We start from the raw sequence: 16,919 nt of genomic DNA, 5'->3' as shown, positions 1-16,919 counted from the left end.
TGGATTTTTTGCTTTGCGGGAACTTGTGGTTATGCCTCGACCAATCATGCTGAGATTGCAGCCTTATTGCAAGGAGCAAAATTATTAAGAGAGAGAGAGAAAGTTATTGATTTTTTTGCGATTCGCTTTTTTTATTAATTGGTTACAATTACATTGTCATTTGCTAATATTTTGTATACAAATATGAAAGGATTCGGTCAGCCGGCTCTTCTCTGGGATTCTGTACGTCAACGGTTGTGATCGCCTGAAGTTTTAGATGGAGATCAGCGTGGTTTTTACTTCCCCTAGAACTACAGTAATCAAAATAAATGCCCTCTGACATTTGCAGAGGGCATTACGGCAGAGCGTCTCTCCCTCTCGAAATGGGAACTCTCTCTCTCTCTCTCCATCTGCCGCCACCTCTTGCTCTCTCTCTCTCTTACTCTCTGTAACTCCTCTCTCTCTCTCAATCCCTCTATAGCTCGCCCCTCTCTCTCAATCCCTCTATCGCTCGCCCCTCTCTCTCAAACCCTCGCTGCCCCTCTCTCTCTTCCTCGCTGCCCCTCTCTCTCAATCTTCCTCGCTGCCACATTCTCTCAATCTCTCTATCGCTCACCCCTATCTGCCCTCGCTCTCAATCTCTCTCTCGCCTACCCCTCTCCGCCCCTCTCTCTACATCTCTCGCTTCCCCTCTCTCTCTCTCTCTCTCAAAATACAACAAAAAACAGGTTTTTTTTTTTTGAAATTTTAGTAAATTTTTGTACTCCATTGTTCCTGCAAAGATGATTGGGGCAATCTCCAGTGGAGTTGACGTTCATCTGAGGTTCAGGTATGCTATCTTTGAATCTTTGGGCCATTACTATTTTATTTTGATTTTTAAAGTTGATTTCTTTATGTTTTTTTGGATATCTTTGAATCTTTTCTATAACAGTGCTTTATTTTGATTTTTACAGCTGATATCAATTTTTTTTTTTGTGGATTTCGATTTTGTTTGTTCCATTTCGAGTTTTGGGGGTTTTGGTTGTCCCAGTGCGTAAGCTTTGCTCTGAGGTTCGTTCTCAATATGATAAAACTAGTTTCTTGTTTTATTTGGGTCTGGTATGTGGGGGCCTTGGTTGCAATTTCTTCTCTTCCTTTAGTGGCATCTGGTTTACCTTCCTTCCCCCACCCACTTCCTAGGAGTTAAGCGGTCTCCTAGTTATATCAGGCTTCTTTTCTTAACTTATAAATTTTTTAAAGAGATACAGGTCCTACTTTTCTATTTTGTATTGTTGTGTCATTCTCATCATGCTATTTTCCTTGAAAATCTCAATGGATATCTGTGGGTAAGTTTATTTTTCTCCCAGTTTCTCTTGTAATGTACTGCACAGTTATGCAATCATACTCATGATAAGCTAATCCCACCCAAGATCTGAATTTTTAAAACCGTCAGGGCATTTTTTTTCAGAACTGAATAAATTTCCAAAATCCTGTAATTATTTTTTTCAGAAGACATAATTGTAGCATTGAATATGTCAAGATCGACATTTCTGTTGTATGATTGTCTTTCTTGATATTGATAATATATTAGATATTGATAATATATTAATCAAATTTGATTATGTCAATTTACTAATAAAATTTGATCCTGGGATTATATCACATTTTTGTGAAGAACTAAATGACAAGAAGTTCTCCTTATGTTCTTTCAATATGAGAATTATCATGTTTGGGAGAGATCTATGAGACTATATTAGTGGAGCAACCAATGAACCTACTAAAACCGCAAAGTGTAAGTTTGTAATAGCTTAAACTAAGATGTTGGAGAGTTTTTTTATATTGATATCAGGTTTTAAAATATGTTATGATGGACCATATTGGACAGGGCTGGTGTTGATCTATTATACTGATATCAGGTTTTAAAATATGTTATGATGGACCATATTGGACAGGGACTAGAGCTGATCTATACAATGGTAATGTTCATTGTGACGGGTATGAATTGAAAAATAATATAAATACATTTTAAATTAAGGGTGATGTTCGTATAAGGTATTCACCTTATAATAAAAACCTCAATTGTCTTGTTTCTTCCCCTTTGGATCAATACCTCAGTTATTTGAAATGGTGCCTTAGTTGTTCATCATTTTGAATACTCATAGCTATTTGGGTTTATAATGAATGGGTCTGGGTTTTCCAACTTGAAATTTCTTAGAGCATGCATTTTGAATCTTGCGAAATCCATCTCTTTGGGATAGTGAAGGTTCACCCAAAAAAGTTCACATATAGTTATTCTAGGTGCTTGCCTATATTTTTTTCTTAGCTAGTTGGACTTCTAAGAAGCTAGGATAGGAACTTAAACTTGAATAATCTATATCTACTATGAACACATGCACCAGTCATCGCCTGCATCCAAACATCATAGATTGACATTGAAGCATCATAATTTTACATTGTAAAGTGTTGAAAGCTATATGCATGAATTTAACCGTTTGTGTTTCATATGGTTATGATGTAGTTCTTCATAGTTTTCTTGTCACTTCTATTTAGAATGAATCTCAAGAACCAGTTCCCTCCATTATTTTTGTAAACGCAGACCAATATTTGATCGAATGCTCGTCTTTATCACAAAAACACGAGATAACTATAGAAAGCCTTTCTACAAATGCTCCAACTGGAAGGTATTAGACATTCATTCATCAAAATAATGTAGAAGCACATTATTGATCAATTGTAAGCACAAACCGAAAACCCTTTATCTGCTTGTGTTAACCACTATAATGACATAGGATGCAACCGTATGGTGTGGTACGACGAGATCCTTGGCAAGACAAGAAGCCTATGGTCAGAAGATTTGTGTCACAAAGCCCAGATGCTTGTGTCATTGATGGAGTACATCTTGTTGTATATGAAAAAGAGAAGCCCAAAGTTGTTGCCATGATCCTTGAGAAAGTAGTCGTTCTAAAATTTATTATTATAAGTACAATTGTACTTATCTGCTGATGTTTGTCATTCTTTTCCTTTTGAATTGAATGGGTAATTGTTTCATGGTATCATTACAATTGTAGTTCAGTTTTCACATCCCTCCTTCTTGTTTGGTGATGTATTGTAATATGGTTAGTGTTAGTGTCTTTGCACAGTAATGCAATTGAGTACAGTATTGCATTTTGGTTATTCTATACATAAGAAAAGGTTGTTTGGTGTGCTTTTGCTCATTGAAATTCGACATTCTACCAAAAAAACTCGAAACTCTCCTAGATATATGCATTGGTTGGGTTGCACAGCTGCAGCTATTCATATAATACTAATAATTGGGAGTGATGATCACATTTTTGTTCCACTTTGATTTCATGAGTTTGACCCCAAGTTACATATCAAAAAGAAAGTGTTAAGCAAGTGAGGAATCTTAAATTCTTAAACTATTACTACTTCAATGTAACTCATCCAGGATATTTGGCATTCCAAGACAATATAAAAGTTCGTCTCATTCGTCAAGTAAACTCATTGAGCACATGAAAGACAAAAATGGATACAAAGTGAAGGTTATTTTATTCTCCAATAACTGAAGAAATTATCTCTAACTTCTTTAAATCAATTCATTAGTAATAGAGCAAGGGATGCTGCATTATCATTTTTATTATCTTAAATTAGAAATGCGCAAGCTGGCAGAAATAGAGTGGTTATCTTTTACCTTGCATGAGCAAATAACCTATTTATCCCTTACGTTTGGAACCTCGTGGAAGATTCTTTCATAATCATTAAACAATATGGTTTGTCTTACCAGTAGAATTTCAGGATTGAAATTTAACCTATAAAGAGTAATATGCTGCTCATTTGAATATGATTTATTTAAGCTGAATATCAGTTGAAACAAAAGCAATATGCACAACGATTGACCAAGAAGGGAAATAAAATAAATCAGAAAACTCCACCCAAGAGATGATAAGATGACAAGGTCTTCTGGATATTGCAATAGGCTTACGGTATGGATACTAGAGCAAGCAATCAAGAATATGATTTAAAAGTTACTCTAAAAACCACACTCGAGGCCCAAGAAACATGTATTTGAGTTTCATATGCGAAAAATCAGAAAGTAAAAAGGTTTAGTTTGGGATATTCAGACATTCAAGTGCAATTTCTGGTTATTAGATTTGGAATTGTTATAGAGATATCTGTAGAAAATTTCCGTAATATAATCCTTCTAAAAGTTTCTATAAATAATGAGTCTTGCTTTATTTGATTGTGAGATATTTTATTCAATCGTGAGTTCGTATTTCATCATTTATTTCTTTGTAACTTGTTTGATACAGAGGATGGTCTAACTGACTCAGTGAAGGGCTTGTCCAATGTGGATGTAATGTAATTTGAGAGGCATTTTGTATTAGCTACTGCAAATGTATACCCCAAATGCATCATATTGCATTTAATATCACAGATTTACAGCATTAAAACTCCAATTTTTCAAAGCAAAAAAACGAGATTTACAGCATTATAACAAACATCCTATTTTTCATAGCAAAAACACACCCAAATGCATCATAGAAAAAAAACCAGATTTACAGCATTAGAACTCCAATTTCGCAAAGCTAAAAAACCAGATTTACAACATTAGAACAAATATCCTATTTTCCATAGCAAAAAACGTAGATCAGTAATGAATACCCCAAATGCATCATAGAAATAAAAACCAGATTTACAACATTAGAACTCCAATTTTTCAAAGCAAAAAAACCAAATTTACAGCATTAGAACAACATCCTATTTTTCATAGCAAAATATGCATAATAGTCATGAATACCCCAAATGCAAACCCATCTCATTGGTTTTCAAACCAATAACCCATATCTATAAACCCATCACAGGGTTTTCAAAACAAAAAAAATGAACGATCCGTTCTATTCGTACTTGTGTGACTACGATTAATATAGGGCTTTCACTTCTGTTCACCAATGAGAGGCGCTGAGGGTGTATTAGGGCTCCTGTAGTTTGTGAAAGAGAGGAAACTGGTTTTTATTTTCGTGTGATCCTCTGGGTTTAAAGAGAGAAAGGGAATGGATTTTGTTTTTTTGTGGTTTAGAGAGAGAGGGAGTGGATGCATCGGTAGAGGGAGAGAGATGGAGTAGGAGATGGGCTTGAGGTAGGTAGAAACTGGGCGCGAGTGAGAGATAGGGGTCCTCTGGTTTTAGAGAGAGAAAGGGAATGGTTTTTGAAATCGTGTGGTTTAGAGAGAGAGGGATTGGATGCATCGGTAGAGAGAGAGATGGAGTAGGAGAAGGGCTTGATGCTGGTGGGCTTGAGGCTGGTAGGCCTGCCATCTCTGCAAGGGTGGGAGTGTAGGCGGGAGTTCGTAGGCCTACTCTGTCTGCGTTTTCCTTCTCCAAAGAGCATTTCTCTTCTCAAAAGCGTGTGTTTCCCCTTTTGAATGAGGGCCGCTGATTTTAAAACAGTTAATCCCACCCGTTGGCGCACCACAGCCAAATACGCAAATTCGCGTATCCCATCATTTCCCATATATAAAGGGAAATGATATATATATATATATATATATATATATATATATATATATATATATATATATATATATATATATATATATATATATATATATATAGCCAAGGCTCTAAATAATCAAAGTAGAGTTCACATTCAAATAATGTCGATAAATGTGGTTTTAATATCGGAAATCTTTATGATAGCCTTAAAATATATTTTCATCTCTAATTATAAAATTTAAAGCTTAAAAAATAGTATAGATCGAGTAGATCTATAAAAACTTGAAAATCTTAAAAATTGATGTTCCAAAAATGCATTACAATATGCACTATTTTCAAAACTTGAAATCCATTTTTTTTTAATGTCCATGCGTCAGGTTGTCAAAATGGTCAACTTGAAGATATTTGGGCATCAAAACAACATCTTCTAGTGAAATTTTTGCGGTAGGCTCTGACTTAATTATTTAGAGCCTAGGCTCCATATAAACTTTTCCATAGTATATATATATATATATATATAGGAAAAAGCTTGGGTGAGCCAACGAGCTCATGGAATAGTATAAGCCCAACGGCCCAGATTGAATTTGGGCCGATCTGACGAACACGGATGTCTGGTAGTGTTTGAAATTTAATTTAATTTTATAAATCCAAATCACTTGAAATTTTAGGCATGTGTTCTTCTTATCAAGCCGCACCTAATAAAAATATAAAAAAAATAATTCGTGAAAAACAAATTGACCAAAATACATCCAAAATATTTTGGGGTAATTTTGGTCAATTTATTTTATGTAAAATATTTTTTTGATATTTTTTGAAGATTCACCTATTTTTGATGAACACACGTTTCAAATTTCAAGTGATTTGGATTTGTAGAAAAAAAAATTAAAATTTAAACATTACTGGACATCTGTGATCGTCAAATCGGCCTAGATTCAATCTGGGCCATTGGGCTCATTTTTTCCTGTGAGCTAGTGGGCTCACCCTAGCATCTTCCATATATATATATATATATATATATATATATATATATATATAGCTCAACTTCTTACTTTCTACTTAGATTAGACGACGTTTTAGTTTGTTAGTTTTTTCAAGAGTTAGCTTAGGGGCTCTTTCTTTGCTACAGCTGATAAAAACCGTTCCTTTGCACGATGTGTGGCGTCAAATCAAAAAGTCGAGTAGCATATCCTGAAACTCTGCTACAGCAGTGGGATTTGGGGGCCTGATACTGCGGCTACCGACGAAGGCTTGCGCCGCTTTTTGCAAATTGATAAGACCAGGTGGACGAATTTTCCATCTCTTTCCTGAGCTATAATTTGGCAAAAACCCGTGTTTTTTGGATGCAAGCCCATTTTCCTTATATATATATATATATATATATATATATATATATATATATATATATATATATATATATATATATATATATATATATATATATATATATATATATATATATAATTTGGAAAACAATTGAAATATATTGGTCCACTACATAAACTAGATTCGACCATTCCTAGTAGTGAATCAGAAAATCTATTATGCCTAGTATCTCGTAAGCATACTAAGATAGAATTATTTAATCCTAAACGAGTTAAAGGTTTCACAGCTATTTGGATTAATCCTATATGTAAATATTTATAGTTTTTTGTTTTATGGACTTGTAATATTTTTTGAGATAGTAATTGAAAATCTTCTTGATTATTTGCAACAGATAGCGTCTCTTCTACTGTTTTAATAGCATATCCGATTTTTAGATCGAATGTGCCTTTCTTATAAACATCTGATATTGGAACATTGGGTATGTTCCAATTTTGTATTTGATTTTCAATATCATTAATAATAATTTCTTCGTTATTTTTTATCCTTAGAGTTCTATTAGTTGCACTAGTTGTTTTATCCGTTAGATTCTTGATAAATTTTTCCATTATTAGGTTGCGATTGAGTGTTATCTGGATAGTCCTCTTTGACTACGTCTTCTAGATCTCAGCGGCTCTCTTGGCCTAAATGGTCAACTGATCGGGTGTCTGAGCGCCTCTAACCTCAATACTCGGACCAACTTTCTTTAATGGATTAATTTTTCAAGTTTCTTAGGATAAAAGATTTAGTGATCACTTCTAGTTCTCTAAGATAGGGTTGGTTCTGATACCATAAATGTTTTATCTTTAAATCTAAAAACTCAAGGATTTAATATGATGTTAGGTTCTCAAAACATAGCCATCATTTATCGTATTTATTATAAAGTAATGAATACATTATGTCCAAATGTACTTCAAATAGATATTAGATGACAAACAATATTTTTCCAAACCAATATGGAAAAATCTAAGACGATTATACCAAAGACAATATCATGGTCAGATATTGTTCTACCACAAACATGGTCCATCCATAATGAAAATCAACCATCACGAACATCTACCCCAAACATTTCAGATAAAATTATTGAATATACAGATGGAAATATTGAAATCCAATTCACTACAAATAATAGAATTTTGCAACCAATGGATGATGCATCCATCTCAGGTACTTCAAGTACTTATTCCTTCCGAGAACCAGAACCAGCAAAAAAATCTGTTACTACTTACAATATAATTCCTCCTATCATAAATATTCCATCAACACCAATAAAACCACAAATTGATGGACTATTAAGAACATCTGATAATATCATTATCCCTCAATATAAACAAGCTCAAGAAGAACGTGCTGAAGCAGAATTCATACAAGTACTACAACTTGAAGAAACGTTGGATAAAGAATTCATCATAAATGATTATTTATCCCTCGAAAATAAAAATATCAGAGAATGGTATGTAGAAACTTTTGATCCTAAATTAATATCCTTGTTTCATAAAAGATTCAACAAATGGAGAAAACAAGGAAATAAAAGAACATGCTTTTTTGATTGGTTAAAAGACATCCTACTCCAAAAACAAATCCCTATTCCCGATTTTGAAATAAATACATTAGAAACCCAGTATACAGTATTTAATACTGCTGAAGGAAACACAATTAAAGCCATACATCCTCCTGAACAAAGTCTGAAAATACAAGGAATAGCTACGAAAGGATCCGTCATTACAGAATCAAACATAGAGCAAAATATGGGATCCTCAACCTCAACCCAAATGATTGTATACGAAACAATAGCTACACCATATAAATTAAATAATGCAAATTTAGCTCGTATAGAATTACTTCCACACATAATTGAACAAAACAATTATACGAATCTCTACCTTCACACTATTGGACAACAAACTATTAGAATAGAAAACTTATTACATCCTCCCACCTATAAGGAAAAGAAACAATTATTTTTTAAACCTCCTCCTGAATTAAATAAAGAAAAATTTCATATAGGTGATGATAATAAAACACTAATGGATCAATTAATTTTCAAATTATCCAAATTAGAAATAAAAGATCCCAAACAAAATATTGTTATACCAGACAATGATAAGGGAAAAACAAAAATCCCAGAACATGATAATATGACTCTTCAAGAAGAAATAATGTTCCAAGCAGATGAAAATATGAAACCATCAATTGCCAACACAATAACAAATATACAAAAAGCATTTTCTGAAAATCATATTACTCCAGATACGATAAATCGAGTCAACTATAATAGAAATTGGTAACCAATAAATGCCCGACCATATTATAAGAGATCAACCCCAGTTGATATCCAATTAGAAGAAGACCTTACAAGTCATACTTCTACATATACTGGTCGAACTATTATAGACTGGAACATTGATGGAATTTCCGATCACCCAATATTAGATACAATGAAACATATGACTATGTATGTTTCAGCATGTAAAATGACTGGTAGTCATGATCAAGAAATAGCAAAAGCCATAGTCTCAGGATTTACTGGATGGCTAAGAGGATGGTGAGATTCCTATCTCAATGAACAAACAAAACAACAAATATTAACAAATACTCGTCAATGGACAACAAAAAATGAACATAACCAAGATATAGTATATTCTGAAAGTGATGCTGGTCAATTCACTGATTTATACAATTGCCCTTCATTTCATAGGAAATACTTCAATACTTGCAGCTCGAACTGCTGATCTTTTATCTTATTTACGTTGTCTTACACTATCTCACTATAAATGGTATAAAGACGTCTTTTTCTCTCGTCTACTTATACGAGAAGATAGTCATCTTGACCACTGGAAAGAAAAGTTCGTAGCAGGATTACCCTATCTATTCGTTGAAAAGGTCAAAGAACATCTGAAAAATAAAAATAGTGGTATAATCAATTACTCTCAATATACTTTAGGTGAATTATCCTCTGAAATATGTGCTGAAGGGTTAGCCCTATGCACAGATATGAAACTTAAAGAGCAACTTGATAAACAAAACATAAGTGGTAAAAAAGAGTTAGGAGACTTCTGCCAACAATTTGGTTATCATATTGATAAAAATAAGCCACATAAAATACATAAAATATATAAAAAGAAAAAACATCGCATTAATAAACCCGAAAAAACATATAAGTCTTTTCCAACCAAAAATAAAAAATATAAGAAATTTACTAAACGTTTTGCATCAAAAAAATTCCAACAAAATAGTAAGAAATTACCTGTTTACTGTAAATGTGGAAAAGTTGGCCATTATAAAAGCCAATACAAAGTCAAACAAAAAGTAGACTCTATTACATTAGATGAGTCCATCAGAAATAAAATATATGACATTATTCAAATATATGATTCGTCTAATACTTCAGATACAGACACTACTTCATCAAGTAGTGATACATCTTTTATAGGAATATGCATAATGATGATTTTTATTAGTCTACAAATAGTAGTTCTAGCACAGACGAAGAAATATGTCAATGTCCTATTACAACTTTTGATATTCATACGTTAACAAAAGAAGACAATCTTATTTTAGACCTAATAGAAAAAATTTCGGATCCTGATGAAAAAAGAGAAGTAATTACTCAGTTTATTAATTTAACTAAAACAAAAACAAAACATATGGCATTAGTCAAACCTCCTGATAATTATAATTTTGCTGATATAATGAAACGTGTTAGTCAGCATGAGGCCACACAAAAAGAACCTACTATTGCTGAACTCAAAGCTGAAGTAAATACAGTTAAGACAGAAGTAACCCAACTAAAAAATAGAATTCAAATCCTTGAACTCCATAATAAAACTTCTGAAATTGATACTGAGTCAGATGCCATTGAATTTGACCACTTACTCAAATCATATCATCCTAATGATTATATAAATCAATGCGAATCATCTACCAGGAAATCAGTAAATGTATTAAATAGAGTAATCACACAAAAATGGTTTGTTTTAGTAACCATTGTCATAAACAATGAATATGAATTCCAAACTCTAGCTCTAGTTGATTCAGGTGCTGATCTTAATTGCCTCAATGAAGGATTGGTTCCTACCAAATACTTCGATAAAACTACTCAAATCCTTAACACTGCAGATGGAAGTAGACTATTTATTAAATACAAGTTATCTAATGCTAAAATTTGTAATGAAGGACATTGTTTTCCTACTCCATTTATTATGGTCAAAGGACTCAGCCAGGCTATAATCCTTGGCGTACCTTTCCTCACTTTGCTATATCCAATTACTATTTCCCATACCGGTATTGAAACAAATACCCATGGTACCCCTATTAAATTTGAATTCCTGGATAAACCAAAAATCAAAGAAATTAATACTGTAAAACAAACTATCAAACAAAAAGAAGATTTTATAGGATCATTACAACTTGAAATCAAGCATAAGATTATCAATGAAAAACTCCGAACTAATGATATAATACCAAAAATACAATAACTCAAAAGTTTTATTGAAAACGAAATATGTAATGATCTACCAACCGCTTTTTGGCATAGAAAACAACATATCGTTGGATTACCATATGAACCAAATTTTAGTGAAACAAAAATACCAACAAAAACTCGACTTATTCAGATGAATACGGAATTATTACAAACATGTCATCATGAAATTAAAGATTTACTTTATAAGAAACTCATACATCCTAGTCCATCTTCCTATAGCTGCTCTGCTTTTTATGTCAATAAAAACGCCGAACAAGAAAGTGGAGTTCCACGATTAGTTATAAATTTTAAGCCCCACAATAAAGTATTACAATGGATTAGATATCTCATTCCAAATAAAAAAGATTTACTTGATAGACTCTTACATGCAGTCATCTTCTCCAAATTTGACCTAAAATATGGCTTTTGGCAAATACAGATAAATGAAGAAGATAAATACAAAACAACATTTAATGTCCCTTTTGGACAATATGAATGGAATGTTATGCCCTTTGGTCTTAAAAATGCTCCATCTGAGTTCCAAAAAATAATGAATGATATATTTAATCCTTTCTATAAATTCATGATAGTTTATATTGATGATGTTCTAGTATTCTCTGACTCTCTTGAACAACATTTTAAACATCTCCATACTTTCATCCACACAGTTAAAAATGCTGGATTAGTAGTCTCTGCTAAAAAACTAAATCTTTTCCAAAAAAATTAGATTTTTAGGAGATAATATAAATCAAGGGACAATTATCCCAATTGATAGATCCATTCTTTTTGCTGATAAATTTCCTGACAAAATCTTAGACAAAACTGAATTACAAAGATTCTTAGGATGTCTAAATTATATAAGTGATTTTTACCAAAATCTAGCTCTTGATGCTAAACCCTTATATGACCGATTAAAAAAGAATCTTCCACCATGGACTGAGATCCATACTTTGGCTGTACAAAGACTTAAATTAAAAGCCAAAGAATTACCATATTTAACTTTATCTAATCCTACAGCTTTTAAAATAATTGAATGTGATGCTTCTGAATTAAGACTTGGTGGCATATTAAAACAATCCATTGATTCCAAAGAACAATTAATACGATTTACTTCTAAAGCTTGGAATCCTACACAGAAAAATTATTCTACTGTCAAAAAAGAATTACTTGCTATTATTCACTGTGTTTGTAAATTTCAAACAGATATATTAAACCAACACTTCTTTATTCACACCGATTGTAAAGCAGCAAAAGATATTCGGCAAAAAGATGTTCAAAACCTTTTTTCCAAACAAATATTTGCCCATTGGCAGGCCATTTTATCTGCCTTTGATTTCTCCATTGAGCATCTTCACGGCTCTGCTAATTCTTTACCTGACTTTCTTACCCGTGAATTTTTGCAGGGGGCACCGTACCTTACCCACACTTCCTGAAGAAGATACACTATCATACGGTTTGCAATTATTTTTTGCCAATAAGAATATTAATATGAATAATCCTTCAAACAAAAGAGGAAAACAATCCATGGACTTAGTACCAAGCAATATGTTTGGGCCTCTTATGCCCATCCATTCCTCTTTGAATCTGACACCTATGTCACCTCTCAGATCCACAAACATTCCTGAATACTTGATCCAAACTCCTCCTCAAAGTCCAGTACAAACCCCAAGTCCGGCATTTTCTCCTGCAACATACCTAAATAAGAAAACCTCTACCTCTGCTAAATCAGTCTATATAGACACAACCTTCTTAGCAGATATACCCATTTCTGATAACCATGCACAAATTGACCCAAATAAATTAGCTCCCCTTTACCTTGTAAACCATTTAAATCCATAATATGGGGTCAAAACCCGTGAATGATATGAATCTATTCTCACGGAAACCTGTTCGGTTTCGATTGTTCATTTTTATCAATGAACTACTAAAGTATATGCTTATTCAAAATTTCAAATCAATAAATTACTTTCTTATGACGATTGGGGATGTAATCCTCTCCAAGGGAAAAAATTGTTAAATCCAGATTTCTAATATAAATATGATAAATATGCTGAGTACATAGAAGCCTGGCATAAGGTATTCTCATACTAGAATCCAAATAATACTCATTCTTGGTACTTGCAATTTAAACTCTCTATTTACGAAAGATTCCCAAATTGGTTCACTGGTTTTTATTATGGAGATCACGGACCCAAATCTTACCTGAAGCTTTCCAAGCCTTTCAAACCAAATTTGCACAACATAATACTTGCACCGAACTGGATGATTTTCATCTCTACGTCATGGCCATCTACCAAATACCTTGGGTCCTAAAATGAGATTATACTATCTCTGAAAATAATATGAATAATTATGAGTATATTCCTAAACTTGGCAAAACCCTTAAAGTTAAGTGATGGGATATTTTTAGTACTGATCCTACCTCCTTACCCCTTAAACGTATACCTCCTCAAAACAATATCTTGAACCCCCAAGCACATAATACAGTCAGCCTACCTACATTTTCTGCTTATTTAAAAAAGATGAGACTAGCACACCCTAATGCTACCCTTGAAGAATTAGAGTAAAATCTTCTCAATATCTTTGCTCCTGATACCACTGCACCGACTACTTCAGAAGAAACAGTTCAATTCTGGCAATCCATTGTTAGAAGATTTCAGCCAAAGGCCCGACCAATAATTACAGCCCGAGAATACAACCCGACCCTACCAAAACCCGATCAATACAATCAGCATCAGCAGCAGTTCACATGATAAGATATAAAGCAGATTAGCGACATACAGCAGTTTCTTATATTCGCGATATGACTCCACTATATGCCGATGTGACTCCACCGACCTCGAACACTCGCCACGAAGCCTAAAGCATAGTACTAAAGATTCTTCCGTCACATCAACTCCCCATCAACCAATACACAACCACCACGCATTTGACAACACGACAAAACGTTACATCCCATCCTTTACCTTCGGCACTAAGCTACCTTCCGCCAATCAAAAGATAGCTTCAACACCAAGATACCTTCGGCCAATCAGAGGAAATACCTTCGTGACCAAGCAAACTCTCGCCCTTTATAAATAACTCCTTTCACTTACCAGAAGGTAGGTAAGGACTCCCGGCAGACTAAAGAAGATCAAGCCCAGACCTCTACTCTTTTCTCTTCTACCTTCTTCTATTCTCCTTTGCTTTTCTCTCCTGTTTTCTCACTCTTTCTACGACAGTAGTTGAGTAGCGTTGTAACTCTACCGTCTCTCAAGTCGGTAACTTCTTACTCTTTATTTTTTTTTTAGTATACATGTGTGATTGTAATCTATCATCTCTACCCTCTTACTACCCTCACGAATGGCAGGCATTGTCCAGCTTATGTATTTGTAATAATCCGTAAGTGTGAATTCCTTTCCTGAATCAATATATATAAATATATATATATATATATATATATATATATATATATATATATATGATACTACAAAATGCCTATAGGCAAAAATGAATAGTGATTTCATCAACCCTCATCACTATCCAAACTTCATCGCACGGTCACAATTGTTTAGTAGTTGTTTAATTTTTATATTTTGTTTACTAATCAGAATAATCCAAATTTTGGAGCAAATGTACATCTTAGTGAAGCGCACTTAATAAAAATATAAAAAAAAATAATTCGTAAAACATAAATTGACCAAACTACCCTTATAGATTTTTGGGGGTATTTTGGTCAATTTATATTTCATGAATTTTTTTTTCACATTTTTATTAGGTACGTCTCACTAAGATGTACACACGCGCCAAATTTTAAGTAATTTGAATTTGTAGAAAACAAATAAAAATTAAAACACTACCGGACAACTGTGACCGTGTGATGAAGTTTGGATGGTGATGAGGGTAGGCGAAATCACTGTTCATTTCGCCTATAGGCATTGGGAAGTGTTTTCCTATATATATATATATATATATATATATATCACATGCTTCAAATTTCAAGTGATTTGGATTTGTAAAAAAAAAAAATTAAAATTCAAACATTACCGGACGTCTGTGATCATCAGATTGGCCCAGATTCAATCTAGGCCATTGGACTCATTGTTTCCTGTGAGCTAGTGGGCTCACCCTAGCATCTTTCATATATATATATATATATATATATATATATATATATATATATATATATAAGATACTACAAAATGCATATAGGCGAAAATGAATAGTGATTTCACCAACCCTCATCACTATCCAAACTTTATCGCACGGTCACAAATATTTAGTAGTTTTTTAATTTTCATATTTTGTTTACTAATTAGAATAATCTAAAATTTGGAGCATATGTACATTTTAGTGAAGCGCATCTAATAAAAATATTAAAAAAATAATTTGTAAAACATAAATTGACCAAAATACCCCTATAAATCTTTGGGGTTATTTTGGTCAATTTATATTTTGTGAATTATTTTTTTTATATTTTTATTAGGTACGTCTCACTAAGATGTACACACGCTCTAAATTTTAAGTAATTTGAATTTATAGAAAGCAAATGAAAATTAAAACACTACCGGACAACTGTGACCGTGCGATGAAGTTTAGATGGTGATGATGGTAGGCGAAATCATTATTCATTTTCTCCTATAGGCATTGAAGAGTTTTCCTATATATATATATATATATATATATATATATATATATATATATATATATATATATATCACATGCTTCAAATTTTAAGTGATTTGGATTTGTAAAAAAAAAATAAATTAAAATTCAAACATTATCGGACATTTGTGATTGTCAGATCGGCTCAGATTCAATCTGCGCCATTGGGCACGTTTTCTCCTGTGAGCAAGTGGGCTCACCCTAGCATCTTCCATATATATATATATATATAAGATACTACAAAACGCTTATAGGCAAAAATGAATAGTGATTTCGCCTACCTTCATCACTATCCAAACTTCATCGCACGGTCACAATTGTCTAGTAGTTTTATAATTTTCATATTTTGTTTACTAATCAAAATAATCTAAAATTTGGAGCATATGTACATCTTAGTGAAACGCACCTAATAAAAATAGTCTTTTGGGTTTTCTTTAAGATCCTGAACTTAGCCACCAAACTCCGAATACTCGGACTCGTAGCGCACCTGAGTTACTCGGCCGAGTCCAAGTTTGCTCACCCAAGTAGTCGAACCTTCCTCAAAGTTCATTAGAAACTTCAAAAATCTTTTGAGTGGAGGAGCGATGCACCCTAGCGATCAACCTTCAGCAGTTTGGTGTGATGTCAATTTTCCATCCAAAAATGAACTGGGCTTATTAATTTTGTTAAATAATCAATGTACGCAACCCATTTTTGGCATGTGCTCCTTTCATATAGGCCATTTTTTTGCTCTTTTTACGTCGTACGTATCTTTCATTGGTTAACGTCCTGCAATGAACTGATAAAAAAAAAAATTTAGCCTTACTCTTGGTTTTATTGTTGAATCATGGCCTCACTACAATTGTTTTTGTTTGATCCCTTGTTTGGCACTCTACTTTTTTTTTTTAGAAATGTATACAATGAGACAATTTACTTTTGGTACAAGAAGATCATAATCATTAGTGATTGTTAAGTTTGAAATCGGATGGTTGAGGATGTGTCATTGTTTAGAGACAAAA

The 16,919-nt window shown here is 33.1% G+C and overlaps 1 long non-coding RNA gene across 2 annotated transcripts; it reads left to right on the top strand.

The window, feature by feature from the left end:
* The first annotated feature begins 329 nt into the window (after window positions 1–329).
* On the top strand, window positions 330–3,173 carry LOC148779156 (uncharacterized). 2 transcript variants are annotated; one of them, XR_016047103.1, is made up of 3 exons: window positions 330–808; window positions 2,555–2,639; window positions 2,748–3,173. It is a non-coding gene; the product is annotated as an uncharacterized LOC148779156 (long non-coding RNA). The 2 variants fall into 2 exon arrangements; XR_016047102.1 differs by lacking the exon at window positions 2,555–2,639.
* Window positions 3,174–16,919: the final 13,746 nt, after the last annotated feature.

This window comes from Amborella trichopoda, chromosome 13, assembly GCF_054954075.1.
Source record: "Amborella trichopoda isolate Santa Cruz 75 chromosome 13, AtrichopodaSantaCruz75HAP2 v2.0, whole genome shotgun sequence".
Classification (NCBI taxonomy): domain Eukaryota; kingdom Viridiplantae; phylum Streptophyta; class Magnoliopsida; order Amborellales; family Amborellaceae; genus Amborella; species Amborella trichopoda.
The sequence above is the reverse complement of the archived record's forward strand: the minus strand, read 5'-3'. Positions and strand labels throughout refer to the sequence as shown.